The sequence below is a fragment of the Anabrus simplex genome, chromosome 1 (assembly GCF_040414725.1).
Source record: "Anabrus simplex isolate iqAnaSimp1 chromosome 1, ASM4041472v1, whole genome shotgun sequence".
Lineage (NCBI taxonomy): Eukaryota > Metazoa > Arthropoda > Insecta > Orthoptera > Tettigoniidae > Anabrus > Anabrus simplex.
Genome location: NC_090265.1, coordinates 1,490,938,231 through 1,490,960,617, shown reverse-complemented (window position 1 = coordinate 1,490,960,617; position 22,387 = coordinate 1,490,938,231).

Genomic DNA, 22,387 nt, shown 5'->3' with positions numbered 1-22,387 from the left:
ACGTCACAAATAACATTGCCATCTACAGATGTATTCAATCAGTTACAAACAGAGCTACGAACCAAGAAGGGAGACATATGGAAAACATTTTACACCACAGAGGCTATGACCAGTACGGATTGGATGAAGGCAAACTATGAACTCAGGCACATAGTGACTAGATTAGCAACACATGGTTTTCATCACTGCATGTGTGCTAACAAAACTTTTCACACTCCGAGAAAGGAATATATGTGTACTGTGAGAGAAAACTTGTGACATATATCATGATGTGATGTGTAGTAAAAGACAGATGAGACTAACCAAATTCTGTTTAACATAATTAGTCATGTAAACATATTTTAATGGCCATTGGCTGCAATAAAATGTTATTATTAAAAGTATTTGAGAAGATTCTTGAGAAAAGATTAAGGAAAATGATTGAAGCCCAACTGCAAGAAGAACAATATGGATTTAGGAAAAATAGATCAACTATAGACCTCATATTCACACTGAAAATGATAATAATAATAATAATCGTATGGCCTCAGCTACCGTGTGCAGACATTTCAATTTGACGCCATCTGGCTGTCTGCTCGTCAATTTCGACGTTCCGTTTTACTCTAGGTCCCCACTAGATGGCAGACCGAGTAAACCGAAACTCTCTTGGGCGTCTATGGCTGAGATTTAATGAATTTTGTCGGGTAAACACCAAATGTGTCACCAGAGATCTTTTACATGCCGACATCGTACGACATGGAGTGTCGAATGGACTTTTTTCCGCCCTTCAAAAATCCGACTACCTCTGCCGGGTTTGAACCCGCTATCTTGGGATCCGGAGGCCGACACTCTACCGCTGATCCACAGAGGCAGCTACTGAAAATGATATTAGAAAAGCACTGGGAGAAAGATTGTAACTTGACATTTGTGTTTCTAGACATCGAAAAAGCATTCGATAGTGTCCCTAGAACAACTATATGGGAGTGTCTTAAAAAGAAGAATGTGTCTATGGAACTCATTCAGAGAAGGAGCAGTGCTACATGAATTGACTAAAATGGAGAACGCTCGTAAACCACATCCGGGAAACTGGAGTGGAAACTTGATGATGATGATGATGATATTTCATAAAAAAATGGTAATAACTTAAAGCCATTCAAATGATCTTAAAAACCTTTTCTTTTCAAAATAAATGATTTCTTGGTAATTTTAGAAATCATGTTGTTATTTATTTCTGGTAATAAGGATACTTCAGGTATTTTTGGGATTGGTGATTGATTCAATTTGGTATTAGTACAAAAAAACCATGTAATCCCGGTTCTAGGTTTCAAATGAGTTTGGCACATGCCCAAATTTCCTTTTTGAAGTTTCCACTTTAACTTAAGGTAAGCAATTTCTTATTTTTATTTCTTTGGTACATTGTGTTATTTTCTCATGTATGTTTCATTTTTATTTGTCTATATCTGCTATCCTCCCTCTTGTGTATGTTGAATTTTTCTTACTTGACTTGGTCTTCATGACCTTATATTACTGTTTTGGATTACTCTGCTGTATTATTTATCTGGATTCTTTGGGACTTTAGGAGTATTCTTCTGTTTTTCGGGACTAGGTTTGATATGTTATGAGGGGGTGGGTACAGAATGATGTACCTTCTTCTGCAAAATATAATAATATAATAAATAAAAGATTTTGGAAACTAGATTTTGGAAACTGGTATGTAAAATGGAAATACTGATTGCCTACTCTAGTTTTAGACTTCATTATAGTAACAATTAAATATTGTTATGTTTACATGTGATATTTTGCCCCAGAGGAGTGTGACAGGCTTTGGCGCAATTCCTATCCTTGCTGCTAGTTGGGGGCTACATTCATTCCATTCCTGACCCAGTCAAATGACTGAAAACAGGCTGTAGATTTTAATTTTTTAATGTTTTTCAGATCTTTCCAAAACATCTCTTGTCTTACAAACATAGATTATATATATGTTTAATAAAATGGTACCCTTGAACACATAAAGATTAAGTTGTAAAGATTTTTTTTTTCCGTTACAAATTCCAAGAAAATATATTTTTTTTTTTACTAATTCCAAGAAATTATATCCTTCCATTCCAAAGTATACCAATGCAAATCTGAATGTAAAAATAATGTTGTACATGTATACATACCGTTCTGGAGTACTCTGCTGTTTTGACATCTCTTGTGGTTCTTCAGCAACCTTTTCTTGAGGTGTTGGTTGTACTTGCTGATCTTCTAAAACCATTGGTGCTACAGTAATTGCTACGACTGGAAGTTCATCAGTAGTAACACTGAAGACAGTCTCTTGAACTGGAATCTGTAGTTCCTGTATTTCTGGAACAGGTTGCTCCGGAATTTCTGGACCATGTTGCTCACGAATTTCTGGACCAGGTTGCTCTGGAATTTCTTGTTCAACAGGTAAAGACTGTCTTGCAGGCTACAATTTTCATAAAAAACACATCAACACTTATTTCCTAAATTGGTGGTTTCTGAAATTTTCTTTACATCTATAGCAGGATGTCTATTATCTGAACCATCCCAGACAGACATAACTCAGATATTAAAATGTTCAGATAATCTAACATCATACAGTGCACAAAATTTAAGTCATAAAGAAGATAAATTTACAATGAAAAATGTAATTATTTAGTATAAACTACACAGTTGGCATAACTATTTCTTGTGAAATAATCACTGATTATTTGCTGTTTGTATTGTCAACACTTTATGATGGAAAATGTCATGTCTCATGTCGCATACAACACACACAGATCAAAAGTTTATGAAACAGCACAACAAAACACAACCTGACACAACACTTCAACTACAGTATCTTTCCTAAACTGTAAAATTTGTAAGAATTTATTGAAGTAAAATGTTCAATGTGCAGTGTAAAACTGTACATATTGTATGGGCTCTTATGGTTTTTATAGAACTCCAAGTTCTGAGATGTTAAACTGCTCTTACAAAAGATTTATTGACCAGGGTGAAAGCTAATTAGCATCAGATGACTGACAGTATAGAACCCAAGGGTCTAGCACAAGGGATTTCCGAGAAGACATGAACAAAGTCTTTCAGGTGGTTATAATGAACAAGGGAGAGTAATATTCACAGGCCAAAGAAGGAGATTCTTAAAGGACGGAACACCACAAACTGTGTTTCAAGTACTTTGAAGAAAAGTATCACATACCCACTGGTTGCTGGGAGGTGAATGGGTTGGTTTTCGCTGCACAAGAATCTGTCAAAACAATTCAGTTAATTTCTTTCTTTGTTTTGCTACTCCCTTTTCATTAAAAAAAAAAGTTTAGATGTCAATAGTTACATCACCATTTATACGATATATGTAAAGAAGATTGGATAAAGAGGCGATTAGGGCAAGAATTAGAAAACTAGAATTGGCTTACAGGTTAACCCAGAACAGATACAACAAAAGATCATTATCTTACAAGGCGAAACTTAGACACTACAACTCAGTGGTAAAGCCAGAGGGTCTCTACGCTTCAGAGAGCCTGACAATGAATAAAAAGGGTGAGCTTCAAGATCTCGAAAAAAAGGAAAGGAGAATCTTAAGGAAAATTTTAGGACCACAGAAAAATGCTGATGGGGAGTGGAGGAATAGAAAAAATGATGACCTCTATAAATACACTGAAAAAATCACTGTCACCATGCGAAAGCGAAGGCTAAAATTCTATGGGCATCTAGAAAGAAAGGATGAGAAACGGCTAACTAAGAAAATTTTCAAGTACATCACTATACTAAAAGCTTCGACGAAGTGGGTGGAAGAGGTAAAAAGAGATGCAATAGAAAGTGGACTTACAGTGGATATGGTTCACAACAGAAAAGAATTTAGAAGTCGAGTGGACAGCATCAAAACATTCCAGGAAAAACCACCAAAATGTAGACCCAAACTGGTCATATCTGAGAAAGAAAGGAAGATCAGAAGTGAAAGAAAGAAGAGGTTCTGGGAGGAGGAGGAGGAGGAGGAGGAGGAGGAGGAGGAGGAGGAGGAGAAGAAGAAGATGAAGAAGAAGAAGAAGAAAGTAAGGATGTACATGAGAGGGCATATAAGTCTTTGGTAAGACCCCAATTAGAGTATCGTTCCAGTGTATGGGACCCACGCCAGGACTACTTGATGGAGAACTGGAAAAGATCCACCAAAGGAAAGCAGCGCGATTTGTTCTGGGTGATTTCCGATAAAGAAGTAGGGTTATGAAAACAGTTGCAAACTTTAGGCCTAGGAAGAATTGGGAGAAAAGGAGACAAGATGTTCGAATAAGTGGTATGTTTCAAGCTGTCAGTGGAGAGATGGCATTTAATGACATTAGTAGAAGAATAAGCTTGAGGAGAGCATTTAAAATTAGGAACATAATATGAAGATAAAGTTGAAATTCAAGAAGACAAACTGGGATAAATATTTATTTATAGGACAAGGAGTAAGGGATTGGAAAAATTTATCAAGGGAAATATTTGATAAATTTCCAAGTTCTTTGAAAAAAATTTTTTTTTTACAAGTTGCTTCACTGCAAGTGACTAATTTTATGTTCTAATCCGTATTGAAATCTGTTGATATACAATAATAAAGTTTTATTATGAATCCACCTGTTCAATACATTATAATGTTGTTACATTTAAAATAACTTCATTAGTTAAAAAGTTATATATGGGACATGTTTCGCTCCCTTACAGAGCATCATCAGCCAAATCTGAATCTCAAATAATTGTTATTTACGTAAATAAAGACTTAAGAACTATTAGAACATTTTTGACAAACTTAAAACTTATTCTATTAGAAAAATCATAAATTATAAAATCTTTGTATACATGGCTTAATTACATGTGCTTAATAGGAAGATACATTAAAATTATGGAAAAGAGAGTACTAAAATATAAAATAAATAATATATATATATTATGTCCAAACTCCTAGAAAGACGTGAAAATCAATCTTAGGAGCTAAATTTGAGGATTTTCTTGGCAATGAGATCTGGTAAAAAAGTTATTTATCCCTCGTGGATAAGAATCTATAAAGATTCAAATTTATCGTCAATTTGATGATTGAACTTATAACAGGATAAATGTTGGTCTTCAAGAAATTTAAATGCTTGTTGTCATGTGACCTCGGCGAATGCTGTTGAAAAGATATGTTCTTATAGATGTCGAGGACCGTTTGTTGAACTAATGGATTTGATAAGGATGATTGAAAGGGACGTAAATCAACGTTTGTATTGAAAGCTGCTGCTTGGTTTATCTTGTTGAATGTCTGTAACAAGAAAAGGAATCTTGTAAGTAATCGTAATTTGTGTTGCTAGTTAAGAGTGTGCTTCTAGAAACTTCACTTACCCCTCCAATTGCTGTTTGTCGGTTTGGTGTTGTCCGAGGTTATGTGGTGACTGTCAGTTCTGTGTCTACTCCTTGTGTTATAAGAGTGTGGTGGTGGGGGTTGAGGGGAGGGAGTAGGGGTAGGAGGAGAAATGTTTGTGGGTGTGGTTTTGGAAGGGGAATGTCTAGTAGGAGCGCAGGGAGGGGTTAGGTTCTTTAATGTTGGATGATTATTAGTTGTTTTGGGAATGAAAACTTTGGCAAAATTACTTTTTTCTAGATTAAGCGTCTTTAAGAGTTTCGGTAATTGTTCGTGTAACCGATTTCTTATTTCAATTTCGTCATTTAAATTTTTTTCCTTATTGAAATACTGGTCTAAGTGGATATAAATATTTTCGAATTCTGTCATTAGTTTACCTTTTTCTATCTTCTTTATAATTTTAAAGTCTTTCTCTATGGTTGTAAATTGGTGGCCTGACTCTCTCATGTGAGCACTCATTGCAGAATGTTTGTTGTGCTTTGTAGCATTAACGTGTTCTAAGTATCTTGTGAGAAAGTTACGGCCAGTTTGGCCAACATATGAACATTTACATTCTACACATGTTAATCTATAGATGCCAGAACTTAGATAAGGGTTCTTGTTGGAATTTATACTATTGTGGTTGAAAAAAATGTTTCTGTTAGTATTTTGTGTTTTGAATGCTACATTCACATCTCGTTTTTTGATAGGATTAGTTATTTGAAAAATGGCTGGATTGGTGAATGTAAATGTTGCGAATTTGGACTGCTTAGTTTTTTCGGGAGTAAGATTAGTTACTAACTTTTGTTTTACTTTATTGATGATCCGATTGACTATATTTATTTTATATCCATTAATTGAGGCCAGATCTTTTATAAAATTGAGTTCCTTTTTTAAGTTGATCTCTGAAAGGGGGATTTTGAAAGCTCTATAAACTAAACTGTAAAAAGACGCCTGTTTATGTGATTTTGGGTGAAGAGAATCATTTTTTATCGTTAGAGGAGCGTATGATGGTTTTCTAAATATTTGAAATTCAAATCTATCTCTTATTTGTGTTACATTAATATCCAGGAAGTTTATTGAGTTGTTAGTTTCATCTTCTTTCATGAATTTTATATTTGGGTCAATATTATTTAAGAAACTTAAGATTTTTTCACTATCATTTTTTTGGCTATCTATTATGACAAAGGTGTCGTCTACATACCTGATCCAAAGGCAAAGTCCATTTATTTTTGTGTATATTTTGTTTTGCTCCAAATAATCCATATATATGTCTGCCAGTATGCCTGACGTGGGATCCCCCATTGCTAGGCATGTTTGATGGTAAATCTTTTTATTAAATGTGAAGTAATTATTGTTTAATACAAATTTCAGTAGGTTTACGAATTCATCTATTTCACATCTACTGAATTTACTGTATGTAAGGAGATTGTGTTTGATGATATTGATGGTTTCTTTAACCGGTATATTTGGATACATGTTGGTTACGTCGAATGAAACCATTTTATGTTGTGGTTGTAAATTGAATTTTCCTAGTTTATTACAAAATTTTATTGAATTTTTGATTGTTGATCGTTGTTAAATTTGTAATGTCTTTTGAGGAAATAGTGTATAAATTTGGATGTTTTATACGTGGGACTATTTCTACTGTTTATTATAGGACGTATGGGTACGTTGGGTTTATGTAATTTGGGCAATGCCCTAGCTGTTGGTAACTTTGGATTCATATTTATCATTTTTTGGTGTTCTTGTTCATTAAATAAAAAAGTAGAATTCTTGAGGATAATTTTTAGATTCTGTTGAATCTTATTTATGGGATCCTGGTTTACGACAGTGTAGGTTTTGTCTGAAAAGAGTTCTTCTGTTTTTTCAATATAGTCATTTTTATTTAAGAGGACTGTGGTTTCACCTTTGTCTGCTTTGGTAACAACTACATTATTTTTGTTTAGTTTTGTTTTTAGTGTCATTATTTCTGTTATGAGAGTGGGATTAGAACTTTTGTTTATTTCCCTTACGAAAGCCAGGAGTTTCTTTTTAACTTCAAATCTGATGTCGTTTTGTATATCTGGTGTTAATTTATGCAAGTTTGATTCAACTTCTGCTACTACATTGATTACGTCTTCTACTTTTTGAGAGTTAGGCCAATTAAATTTTGAACCTTTATCTAATAGGTTCATTTCATTATCAGTGAAGTTTGTGTTTGAGAGATTGGTAGTGGTGGGAATGTTTTTAAGGTTAGAATTAGGATTATTTGCTCTATTGTTAGATTTGTTATGATTTGGTTTGTTTTCTTTTAAGAGTGTAAGTTTGTTATCTAGGGTTTTTTGTTTCTTGTCTAAAACGTCTGCAAGTTTTTCTGTTATATGATTTTGGATAGAGTTCCATCCTAAAGGAGATAATTCTTGTGCAATTTCCAAGTGTGTACGATATAATTGCAAGTTCAAAAATGATTTCTTCCTATATAGAGCTTTAATTTCACTTTTCAGCCAGATCTCATTTATTTTGTTTTGAGTATCTGCTACCTTTGAATTAGATACGTTTTTTCTTTGTATAGATTTTAAAAACCTAGGTTAATTTACATTTCAAACATTCTTTCAAGAACCAAATATCTTTGGATATCTTACTGATTTTGATTTTGAGATTCAGATATCTATTCTTTTTGTTTGTATTAGCCTGGTTGGCTATTTCATTGCAAGTGACTAATTTCATGTTTTAATCCGTATTAAAATCTGTTGATATACAATAATAAAGTTTTATTATGAATCCACCTGTTCAATACATTATAATGTTGTTACATTTAAAATAACTTCATTAGTTAAAAAGTTATATATGGGACATGCTTCGCTCCCGTACAGAGCATCATCAGCCAAATCTGAATCTCAAATAATTGTTATTTACGTAAATAAAGACTTAAGAACTATTAGAACATTTTTGACAAACTTAAAACTTATTCTATTAGAAAAATCATAAATTATAAAATCTTTGTATACATGGCTTAATTACATGTGCTTAATAGGAAGATACATTAAAATTATGGAAGAGAGAGTACTAAAATATAAAATAAATAATATATATATATATATATATATATTACGTCCAAAATCCTAGAAAGACGTGAAAATCAATCTTAGGAGCTAAATTTGAGGATTTTCTTGGCAATGAGATCTGGTAAAAAAATTATTTATCCCTTGTGGATAAGAGTCTATAAAGATTCAAATTTATCGTCAATTTGATGATTGAACTTATAACAGGATAAATGTTGGTCTTCAAGAAATTTAAATGCTTGTTGTCATGTGACCTCGGCGAATGCTGTTGAAAAGATATGTTCTTATAGATGTCGAGGACCGTTCGTTGAACTAATGGATTTGATAAGGATGATTGAAAGGGACGTAAATCAACGTTTGTATTGAAAGCTGCTGCTTGGTTTATCTTGTTGAATGTCTGTAACAAGAAAAGGAATCTTGTAAGTAATCGTAATTTGTGTTGCTAGTTAAGAGTGTGCTTCTAGAAACTTCACTTACCCCTCCAATTGCTGTTTGTCGGTTTGGTGTTCGAGGTTATGTGGTGACTGTCAGTTCTGTGTCTACTCCTTGTGTTATAAGAGTGTGGTGGTGGGGGTTGAGGGGAGGGAGTAGGGGTAGGAGGAGAAATGTTTGTGGGTGTGGTTTTGGAAGGGGAAAGTCTAGTAAGAGCGCAGGGAGGGGTTGGGTTCTTTAATGTTGGATGATTATTAGTTGTTTTGGGAATGAAAACTTTGGCAAAATTACTTTTTTCTAGATTAAGCGTCTTTAAGAGTTTCGGTAATTGTTCGTGTAACCGATTTCTTATTTCAATTTCGTCATTTAAATTTTTTTCCTTATTGAAATACTGGTCTAAGTGGATATAAATATTTTCAAATTCTGTCATTAGTTTACCTTTTTCTATCTTCTTTATAATTTTTAGGTCTTTCTCTATGGTTGTAAATTGGTGGCCTGACTCTCTCATGTGAGCACTCATTGCAGAATATTTGTTGTGCTTTGTAGCATTAACGTGTTCTAAGTATCTTGTGAGAAAGTTACGGTCAGTTTGGCCAACATATGAACATTTACATTCTACACATGTTAATCTATAGATGCCAGAACTTAGATAAGGGTTCTTGTTGGAATTTATACTATTGTGGTTGAAAAAAATGTTTCTGTTAGTATTTAATCTTAAGTTTCTTAAATAATATTGACCCAAATATAAAATTCACGAAAGAAGATGAAACTAACAACTCAATAAACTTCCTGGATATTAATGTAACACAAATAAGAGATAGATTTGAATTTCAAATATTTAGAAAACCATCATACGCTCCTCTAACGATAAAAAATGATTCTCTTCACCCAAAATCACATAAACAGGCGTCTTTTTACAGTTTAGTTTATAGAGCTTTCAAAATCCCCCTTTCAGAGAGCAACTTAAAAAAGGAACTCAATTTTATAAAAGATCTGGCCTCAATTAATGGATATAAAATAAATATAGTCAATCGGATCATCAATAAAGTAAAACAAAAGTTAGTAACTAATCTTACTCCCGAAAAAACTAAGCAGTCCAAATTCGCAACATTTACATTCACCAATCCAGCCATTTTTCAAATAACTAATCCTATCAAAAAACGAGATGTGAATGTAGCATTCAAAACACAAAATACTAACAGAAACATTTTTTTCAACCACAATAGTATAAATTCCAACAAGAACCCTTATCTAAGTTCTGGCATCTATAGATTAACATGTGTAGAATGTAAATGTTCATATGTTGGCCAAACTGGCCGTAACTTTCTCACAAGATACTTAGAACACGTTAATGCTACAAAGCACAACAAACATTCTGCAATGAGTGCTCACATGAGAGAGTCAGGCCACCAATTTACAACCATAGAGAAAGACCTAAAAATTATAAAGAGGATAGAAAAAGGTAAACTAATGACAGAATTAGAAAATATTTATATCCACTTAGACCAGTATTTCAATAAGGAAAAAAATTTAAATGACGAAATTGAAATAAGAAATCCGTTACACGAACAATTACCGAAACTCTTAAAGACGCTTAATCTAGAAAAAAGTAATTTTGCCAAAGTTTTCATTCCCAAAACAACTAATAATCATCCAACATTAAAGAACCTAACCCCTCCCTGCGCTCCTACTAGACATTCCCCTTCCAAAACCACACCCATAAACATTTCTCCTCCTACCCCTACTCCCTCCCCTCAACCCCCACCACCACACTCTTATAACACAAGGAGTAGACACAGAACTGACAGTCACCACTTAACCTCGGACAACACCAAACCGACAAACAGCAATTGGAGGTTTAAAGATAAAAATTTCATTGTTCCGTATTGAAATTATTGATGTTAAAAATTAAAAAATTGAAAAGGAGGTTCAATCTATTCAATACTTAAAAGAAAGAAATGTAGTAATTACATTCTTATTTAAATGGGACCGGTTTCGACCTTAGTCCAGGTCATCATCAGCCGTAAAAACATGTACAATGTTTATGAATATTGGAGGTCAGTTTCACACTCTGATAGGCACAAAGACACGACACCACATTCTGTCATGCACAAAGTCACAACACTATCAACTAATATACGAAGATCAAAAATAACTTGAAGTCGCAGACGAATAGATTTGTAGTAGAAAGCCGCCAGCTCCTGGTGATCAGCGCGGCACATTCAAGGTCATGCGCTGCGGTCAAATGCCAAAGTAGAGTGGAGAATGTTTTGAAGGTCCAGAATTTGTCACAGTTGCGGGAAGTTAAGTACGTATATAAAAATATACGACGCAAATCAGTATAATTGAATGAGTACTTGTACTCCTGCTAAGATAAACCAAGCAGCAGCTTTCAATACAAACGTTGATTTACGTCCCTTTCAATCATCCTTATCAAATCCATTAGTTCAACGAACGGTCCTCGACATCTATAAGAACATATCTTTTCAACAGCATTCGCCGAGGTCACATGACAACAAGCATTTAAATTTCTTGAAGACCAACATTTATCCTGTTATAAGTTCAATCATCAAATTGACGATAAATTTGAATCTTTATAGACTCTTATCCACAAGGGATAAATAACTTTTTTACCAGATCTCATTGCCAAGAAAATCCTCAAATTTAGCTCCTAAGATTGATTTTCACGTCTTTCTAGGATTTTGGACGTAATATATATATATATATATATATATTATTTATTTTATATTTTAGTACTCTCTCTTCCATAATTTTAATGTATCTTCCTATTAAGCACATGTAATTAAGCCATGTATACAAAGATTTTATATTTTATGATTTTTCTAATAGAATAAGTTTTAAGTTTGTCAAAAATGTTCTAATAGTTCTTAAGTCTTTATTTACGTAAATAACAATTATTTGAGATTCAGATTTGGCTGATGATGCTCTGTACGGGAGCGAAACATGTCCCATATATAACTTTTTAACTAATGAAGTTATTTTAAATGTAACAACATTATAATGTATTGAACAGGTGGATTCATAATAAAACTTTATTATTGTATATCAAGTTGCTTCACGTCGCACCGACACAGATAGGTCTTATGGCGACGATGGGAGAGGAAAGGGCTAGGAGTGAGAAGGAAGCAGCCATAGCCTTAATTAAGGTTCAGCCCCAGCATTTGCCTGGTGTGAAAATGGGAAACCAGGCAAAACCATCTTCAGGGCTGCCGACAGTGGGGTTCGAACCCACTATCTCCAAAATATTGGATACTGGCTGCATTTAAGTGAATGCAGCTATCAAGCTCGGTTTGAAAACATTTAAGAAAAAGCTAGGTAAACAACTAATAGGGAATCTGTCACCTATGCGACAGCCCTAAATGCAGATCATTGATGACTGATTGATGATTGTTAGAATGAAGCTCTGAAGTATCAGGCTAAACACATGTGAAAAGCAAATCCACTTATTAATCTAGCTCAATCCCTTGGCAGGCCAAACACTACCCACTAACACCACAGTAGTATGTCCTGAACCCTTATATGCCGCTGAATTCTTGGCCCTCACTTTTTATGTTGGGATAAATAGGATCCAAATGAAACTTCTAAGAAAGATCCTCGACCCACATCAAAATTCTGAAGGCGAATATCGCCTGAGGTGAAATGCAGAGCTGTACTCTAAATTTGAAAAGCTCTCACTTGTTATGAGGAAGCACCATCTTATGTTTTATGGTCATTTGTCTCAAATGCCTAACACCCGAATAATTCAAAGAATTCTTGATATTCTTACATGGAAATATAGCACTCCATGGGCAAGGAAGATGTGGCTGGTGTCTCCAAGGCACTGGTTCAAGAACGAAGTAGGTTTAGGACCTGGCTACATGGGTTAACGGATCCTCTGGAAAGAGTGTGAAGGTGGCCTGGTGCAAAGTGGTCCGAAGAGCATAGAACTGATTCCCCAACAAGATGGAATACTGGAAATCCAGAATGGCTGATAAGTGTTGACTGTAGTCATAAGAGGCTGAAACTATGTGAAAAAAAAAAAAAAGTAATAATAATACCGTATTTCCTAGTGTTTTAGACACCCCTGGCTTTTTGAGACAAAATTAAAATAATAAATCTCATTATAAGACCCCGCAACATAATTTTTCAGAGAACAACGATTCCACTACGAAAGGGGTACAGGCCTTACTGCAGCTCCAATGACATCACAAAAATGAGTGAACAGTTTTGTTCGTCCGACCCGCGCAATAAAAATACACCTCAAAGTCCTGCGGTGTGTCTGTGTTTTGTAGTTAAGAAATGTCTGCCTCCGTAGCACGCTGCAGTTCTGATAATGTCGCTCAAATAGGTGAACAGTGTTGTATGTCTAACCTAGTGCTGGGATCGGTAGGAACAGTGCGGAGCAGTTGTTCTAACTCTTTCTCCGGAGACCTCAGCTAGTCCTCCGATTGAATTCACAAGCAGAAATTTCAAATGATTTAATGTGGCACTGTTGTAACAGTGATCTTGGATGGAAATACAATTTAGGTAACAGGCGAGGGACTCCTTGGAAACAACTTGGCGAACGAAATGGAATTCGATGGGGAGCTATCAATATTAATGGGGCTTATGGAAGAAAGAAAGTAGAACTGGCTGAGTCAGCAAAGAGGATGCATCTGGATGTGCTAGGGATAAGTGATATTCGGGTAAGGGGAGATAATGAGGAAGAGGTAGGAGATTATAAAGTGTACTTGACGGGTGTTAGAAAGGGAAGGGCAGAGTCTGGGGTAGGGCTCTTTATCAGGAATACCATTGCACGCAACATAGTTTCTGTTAGGCACGTAAATGAGCGAATGATGTGGGTAGATTTGTCAGTGGGAGGAATTAGGACAAGAATTGTGTCCGTGTATTCACCATGTGAGGGTGCAGATGAGGATGAAGTTGACAAGTTTTATGAAGCATTGAGTGACATCGTGGTCAGGGTCAACAGCAAGGATAGAATAGTGCTAATGGGCGATTTCAATGCGAGAGTTGGGAATAGAACTGAAGGATACGAAAGGGTGATTGGTAAATGTGGGGAAGATATGGAAGCTAATGGGAATGGGAAGCGTTTGCTGGATTTCTGTGCTAGTATGGGTTTAGCTGTTACGAATACATTCTTCAAGCATAAGGCTATTCACCGCTACACATGGGAGGCTAGGGGTACCAGATCCATAATAGACTATATCTTAACAGACTTTGAATTCAGGAAATCTGTTAGGAATGTACGAGTTTTTCGTGGTTTTTTCGATGATACAGACCACTATCTGATCTGTAGTGAACTAAGTATCTCTAGGCCTAGGGTAGAGAAAGTGAAATCTGTCTGCAAACGAATAAGGGTAGAAAGTCTCCAGGATGATGAAATTAGACAGAAGTACATGGATATGATTAGTGAGAAGTTTCAAACAGTAGACAGTAAGCAGCGTCAGGATATAGAAAGTGAATGGGTGGCATACAGGGATGCTGTAATAGAAACAGCAAGGGAATGCCTAGGAACAACTGTGTGTAAAGATGGGAAAATGCGAACATCTTGGTGGAATGATGAAGTGAGAGCAGCCTGTAAACGTAAAAAGAAGGCTTATCAGAAATGGCTCCAAACAAGGGCCAAGGCAGACAGGGATTGGTACGTAGATGAAAGAAACAGAGCGAAACAAATAGTTGTTGAATCCAAAAAGAAGTCATGGGAAGATTTTGGTAATAACCTGGAAAGGCTAGGTCAAGCAGCAGGAAAACCTTTCTGGACAGTAATAAAGAATCTTAGGAAGGGAGGGAGAAAGGAAATGAACAGTGTTTTGAGTAATTCAGGAAAACTCATAATAGATCCCAGGGAATCACTGGAGAGGTGGAGGGAATATTTTGAACATCTTCTCAATGTAAAAGGAAATCATCATGGTGGTGTTGCAAAAAGCCAAGCTCATGCAGAGGAGGAAAAGGATGTTGGTGAAATTATGCTTGAGGAAGTGGAAAGGATAGTAAATAAACTCCATTGTCATAAGGCAGCAGGAATAGATGAAATTAGACCTGAAATGGTGAAGTACAGTGGGAAGGCAGGGATGAAATGGCTTTATAGAGTAGTCAAATTAGTGTGGAGTGTTGGTAAGGTACCTTCAGATTGGACAAAAGCAGTAATTGCACCTATCTATAAGCAAGGGAACAGGAAGGATTGCAACAACTATCGAGGTATCTCACTGATTAGTATACCAGGCAAAGTATTCACTGGCATCCTGGAAGGGAGAGTGCGATCAGTCGTTGAGAGGAAGTTGGATGAAAACCAGTGTGGTTTCAGACCACAGAGAGGCTGTCAGGATCAGATTTTCAGTATGCGGCAGGTAATTGAAAAATGCTACGAGAGGAATAGGCAGTTGTGTTTATGTTTCGTAGATCTAGAGAAAGCATATGACAGGGTACCGAGGGAAAAGATGTTCGCCATACTGGGGGACTATGGAATTAAAGGTAGATTATTAAAATCAATCAAAGGCATTTATGTTGACAATTGGGCTTCAGTGAGAATCGATGGTAGAATGAGTTCTTGGTTCAGGGTACTTACAGGAGTTATACAAGGCTGTAATCTTTCACCTTTGCTATTTGTAGTTTACATGGATCATCTGCTGAAAGGTATAAAATGGCAGGGAGGGATTCAGTTAGGTGGAAATGTAGTAAGCAGTTTGGCCTATGCTGACGACTTGGTCTTAATGGCAGACTGTGCCGAAAGCCTGCAGTCTAATATCTTGGAACTTGAAAATAGGTGCAATGAGTATGGTATGAAAATTAGCCTCTTGAAGACTAAATTGATGTCAGTAGGTAAGAAATTCAACAGAATCGAATGTCAGATTGGTGATACAAAGCTAAAAATGGTCAATAATTTCAAGTATTTAGGTTGTGTGTTCTCCCAGGATGGTAATATAGTAAGTGAGATTGAATCAAGGTGTAGTAAAGCTAATGCAGTGAGCTCGCAGTTGGGATCAGCAGTATTCTGTAAGAAGGAAGTCAGCTCCCAGACGAAACTATCTTTACATCGGTCTGTTTTCAGACGAACTTTGCTTTACGGGAGCGAAAGCTGGGTGGACTCAGGATATCTTATTCATAAGTTAGAAGTAACAGACATGAAAGGAGCGAGAATGATTGCTGGTACAAACAGGTGGGAACAATGACAGGAGGGTACTCGGAATGAGGAGATAAAGGCTAATTTAGGAATGAACTTGATGGATGAAGCTGTACGCATAAACCGGCTTCGGTTGTGGGGTCATGTGAGGCGAATGGAGGAGGATAGGTTACCTAGGAGAATAATGGACTCTGTTATGGAGGGTAAGAGAAGTAGAGGGAGACCAAGGCGACGATGGTTAGACTCAGTTTCTAACGATTTAAAGATAAGAGGTATAGAACTAAATGAGGCCACAACACTAGTTGCAAATCGAGGATTGTGGCAACGTTTAGTAAATTCTCAGAGGCTTGCAGACTGAACGCTGAAAGGCATAACAGTCTATTATGATAATGTATGTATGTATGTATGTATGTACTAATCATACAGATGCATGTGTCTTTCTACATATGTCATTCAAATGCTGCTGCCATATCAAGATTGACGCATTATTTGTTAGCTATGAATAAAAAATTTATTTGCAATATATTGAAGTGGATAGAATAATGTAGATTTAATATTGCCATATATTGTATCCTTGCAAATGCATTTACAATAATAGTAACAAAATTTAAGTAATAATTATATTCTACTGCATGTAAACATGTATTACATACGATACTCTTATATGAATTTTTATCACTCATTTACAGTATTACTGAAGAGAAAGAACTGACTGGAATTTTTTATATGCTGTACTGGGCTTAGTAGTTCGGATGGTAAAGCACTGGCCTTCTGAGCTCAAGTTTGCGGTTTCAGTTCCAATTCAGTTCGGTGGTACTTGAAGGTACTAAATACGACAGCCTCATGTCGGCAGATTTACTGGCACGTTAAAAATTCCTGTGGGACAAAATTCTGGCACCTTGATGTCTCTGGAAACCGTGGAAGTGGTAAGTCAACTAAGGTTAGGCTGAATGGAGAATCCCACCTTCCAATACTTATTTGTCGTTTTATTGCTAGTCTTCTTCTTTTATGACTGTAATGGATCACTTTAGTGAGTCCACCATTCAGGTCTCTTTGAAAGGATTGTTCGGGCTTTGCAATCCTCCCAGTACCTCTTCAGATGCTCCAATCTTTTCTCTCTGGGTCGGCCATAATGAAGATATACACTTGGAATGTGAGAGGTATGAATGAAGGGGTAAAGATCTATAACACCATCAGAGAAATGAAAAAGGAACAAACTAATCATCTTGGTAATAAGTGAAATGTGATGGCCTGAATGTGGCAGTTGCAGAAACAAAGATCATTTTGTATATTACTCAGGAAACAATGAACCAAATAATCTAAATGAAATCATACTGAAGAAGCAAGAAAATAATGCAGTTAAGCCCATCATTCCATTATCAGACTAAAAACCTTTTGATATAAATATCATCCAAGCATATGTTCCCAAATGTGATTGGACTGATGATGATAAGGGAACAGGGAACTGGAAATCAAGTAGGGATGACATAAAATTGTTAGTGTTGAACTGTAGAAATATTGTAAAGAAAGGAAAAGAACTAAGTAATTTAATAGATATATATTTACCATATATTGTAATAGGAGTTGAAACATGGCTGAGAAATGATATAATGGATGCAGAAATTTTTTCACAGAACTGGAGTGTGTATCGTAGAGATAGGATAGGAATGGTGGGAGGGGGAGTATTCATTCTGCTGAAAGAAGAATTTGTAAGCTAGTAAAAAGTTAAAGATGAGACACATGAAATTCTAAGTGTAAGGCTCATTTCTAAAGATAATAGGCAACTTGATATATTTGGAGTGTACAGACCGGGAAAGGGTAGCACTGACGCAGATTCGGAATTATTTGATAGGATAGTCGGCTATGTGGGAAACGACACGGAAAGAAATGTGATTGTAGCAGAAGATCTGAATTTGCCAGATGTCAATTGGGAAGGAAATGCGAAATGCGAACGACAGGAAGCATGACCAACAAATGGCAAATAAGTTAATATGAGAAGGACAGCTGATTCAGAAAGTGATGGAACCAACCAGAGGGAAAAATATCCTGGATGTGGTGCTGATAAAACCAGATGAGCTCTATAGGGAAACTGAAGTAATAGATGGTATTAGTGATCATGAAGCTGTTTTTGTCGTAGTTAAAAATAAATGTGATAGAAAGGAAGGTCTTAAAAGTAAGACTATTAGGCAGTAACATATGGCTGATAAAGCAGGCATGAGGCAGTTTCTAAAAAGTAACTATGATCGGTGGAAAACGGTAAATAAAAATGTAAACAGACTCTGGGATGAGTTTAAATAAATTGTTGAGGAATGCGAAAACAGGTTTGTACCTTTAAGGGTGGTAAGGAATGGTAAAGACCCACCTCATTATAATAGAGAAATAAAGAAACTAAGAAGGAGGTGCAGACTGGAAAGAAATAGAGTTAGAAATGGCTGTGGAAGTAAGGAGAAATTGAAGGAACTTACTAGAACATTGAATCTAGCAAAGAAGGCAGCTAAGGATAACATGACGGCAAATATAATTGGCAGTCATACAAATTTTAGTGAAAAATGGAAGGGTATGTAGGCCTATAGGTATTTTAAGGCAGAAACAGGTTCCAAGAAGGACATTCCAGGAATAATTAATGAACAAGGAGAGTGTGTATGTGAGGATCTTCAAAAGGCAGAAGTATTCAGTCAGCAGTATGTAAAGATTGTTGGTTACAAGGATAATGTCCAGATAGAGGAGGAGACTAAGGCCAAAGATGTATTAAAATTTACATATGATAACAATGACATTTACAATAAGATACAAAAGTTGAAAACTAGAAAAGCGGCTAGAATTGATCAGATTTCTGGGGATATACTAAAGACAATGGGTTGGGATATAGTACCATATCTGAAGTACTTATTTGATTATTGTTTGGTCAGAGGAGCTATACCAGATGAATGGAGAGTTGCTATAGTAAGCCCTGTGTATAAAGGAAAGGGTGATAGACATAAAGCTGAAAATTACAGGCCAGTCAGTTTGACGTGCATTGTGTGTAAGCTTTGGGAAGGCATTCTTTCTGATTATATTAGACATGTTTGTAAAATTTATAACAGGTTCGATAGAAGGCAGTTCAGTTTTAGGAAAGGTTATTCCACTGAAGCTCAACTTGTAGGATTCCAGCAAGATATAGCAGATATTTTGGATTCTGGAGGTCAAATGGACTGTATCGCGATTGACCTGTGTAAAGCATTTGATAGGGTGGATCATGGGAGACTACTGGCAAAATTGAGTGCAATTGGACTAGACAAAAGAGTGAATGAATGGGTTGCTATATTTCTACAAAATAGATCTCAGAGAATTAGAGTAGGTGAAGCTTTATCTGACCCTGTAATAATTAAGAGGGGAATTCCTCAAGGCAGTATTATCGGACCTTTATGTTTTCTTATATATATAAATGATATGAGTAAAGGAGTGGAATCAGAGGTAAGGCTTTTTGCGGATGATGTTAATCTCTATAGAGTGATAAATAAGTTACAAGATTGTGAGCAACTGCAGAGTGACCTCGAAAATGTTGTGAGATGGACAGCAGGCAATGGTATGTTGATAAACGGGGTTAAAAGTCAGATTGTGAGTTTCACAAATAGGAAAAGGCCTCTCAGTTTTAATTACTGTGTTGATGGGGTGAAAGTTCCTTTTGGCGATCATTGTAAGTATCTAGGTGTTAATATAAGGAAAGATCTTCATTGGGGTAATCACATAAATGGGATTGTAAATAAAGGGTACAGATCTCTGCACATGGTTATGAGGGTGTTTAGGGGTTGTAGTAAGGATGTAAAGGAGAGGGCATATATGTCTCTGGTAAGACCCCAACTAGAGTATGGTTCCACTGTATGGGACCCTCACCAGGATTACCTGATTCAAGAACTGGAAAATATCCAAAGGAAAGCAGCTCGATTTGTTCTGGGTGATTTCCGACAAAAGAGTAGCGTTACAAAAATGTTGCAAAGTTTGCGTTGGGAGGAATTGTGAGAAAGAAGAAGAGCTGCTCGACTATGTGGTATGTTCCGAGCTGTCAGCGGAGAGATGGCGTGGAATGACATTAGTAGACAAATAGGTTTGAGTGGCGTTTATAAAGGTAGGAAAGATAACAATATGAAGATAAAGTTGGAATTCAAGAGGACAAATTGGGGCAAATATCCATTTATAGGAAGGGGAGTTTGGGATTGGAATAACTCACCAAGGGAGACGTTCAATAAATTTCTAATTTCTTTGAAATCATTCAGAAAAAGGCTAGAAAAACAACAGATAGGGAATCTGCCACATGGGCGACTGCCCTAAATGCAGATCAGTATTGATTGATTGATATCAAAAAGTTTTATGGAGACACGGATAAAGCCCTACATAATAAATAATTTGGAAATAATGGGAGATTTCAATGAAAAAGTGGGAACAGGTGTATGTGAAGACATAATTGGAAATTATGGCTTGGTTGAGAGAAATGATCGCAGGTACAAGTTTGTTCAATTTTGTCAACAGGAGAACTTTGTTGTGACAAATACTTTCTAAAAGTTTCTAGCACAGAGATTGTACACCTGGAAATCAAACACTGAAACTGAGTCAAGGATTGTGAGGAATCAGACTGATTACAATCTGATTAAAAAGGGATTCAAAAACTGTATTAATGCAGTGAAGACTCATCCTGGTGCTGATGTGTCATTGGATCATAATCCAATTATCGCTAAAATTAAACTGAAATTAAAGTTCATGAATAAATGTGAGTCCTAAACTTATACTGCAAAACCTCAGGATGCAAACATTAGGAGAACAATATACAAAAACTTCAATAAATAGCTATCCAACCAGAAGGATATCAGAACCAATTGGAGTCAATTCAAAACAGTAGTAATAAATACTGGAAATAGTCAGCTGGTACAAGGCAAGCAAATTAGAAAAACCAAAATTCTTCATTTGATGGACCAACAGAGGCTGGTAAAAATAAGAACTGGGAAAGGGCTAGGAGTGGGAAGCAAGCAACCATGGCCTTAATTAATGCACAGCCCCAGCATTTGCCTTGTATGAAAATGGGAAACTATGGAAAACCATCTTCAGGGCTGCTGACAGTGGGGTTAAAACCCACTATCCTCTGAACGCAAGCTCACAGCTGTATGGCCCCAACCGCACAGCCAATTCGTTCAGTAGCCAAGTTCTCAAAATATTCCTAAATGTAATACATGAAAGAATATACAACAAATTGAATCACACATAGATAGTACCTAGTTTGGATTTCATAACAGATTTGGCACCAGACGCTTTGCTGGAGATGCAGATTTTGGTGCAAAGGTGTGTAGATATGTCTGTGGATGTACACAGTCGTTTTATTGATAATGGAAAAGCTTCTGACCATGTGAAATGTGAAACATTGCTGCATATTTTACATAATACTGGCCCGGATAGTAGAGACATCCAAATATTGCTGACCTGTATTGGAATCAGACTGGATCAGTTAACGTTGATAACACCAACACCTGTGCTATTGAAATAAAGCAAGGAGTGAGGGCAGGGCTGTGCTCTACCTCCACTCCTCTTCAGTAGGCCTATCTACTCTGAAAGGGTATTTTCTGAAGTACTGGAAGGAAAACAGGAGGGCATCTTGTTAATGAGATCACAATAAATAATCTGCAATATGCGGATGATATTGTTTTGTTTGCAATAAGTACTGAAAATCTACAAACATTACTAAACAGTGCGATTGAACACAGTGCTGCAACAGGTCTGTGTCTAAAAACAAAAAAATCAAAGTAATGAAGTATGTTGGCTGCATATTTGATAACAGCTGGAAAAGTTCTATTGAAATTAGGTCTTGGATTGAACAGGCAAGGACTGCATTCAAGAGAATGAGTAAAATCCTCTGTAAGAGGGACCTTAATATTCATTTGTATCTGTTTACTTTGGTGTTATGTATTCTCTGTCTTACTTTAAGGTGCAGAGACCTGAACCCCTAACAGTGAGCACCACCAAAATTCTTTGATCTTTTGAGATGCCTGCTCAGAATACCATGGAGTGATAGAACAGATAACACTGAAGTACTCCAACACCTTAACAAAGAGCTAGAGATCATGCACAACCTCAAAGAAGGAACTAGAGTACTTTGGCCACATCTGTTCAAATGATAAGTATAGACTCCTTCAGTTTATATCTTACAAGGTCTTCTAAGGAGGAGCCGTACATTATATATAATCCTATTATTGTTAATTTTGAAGTCTTACTTTAAGGTCTCTGCACCTTAAAGTAAGACAGAGAATATATAACACCAAAGTAAACAGATACAAATGAATATTAAAGTCCTTCTTACAGAGGATTTTACTCATTCTCTTGAATGCAGTCCTTGCCTGTTCAATCCAAGACCTAATTTCAATAGAATTGTTCCAGCTGTTATCAAGTATGCAGTGGTCTTCGGACGGCATCCTCTACACTACTTACCAAACATATACC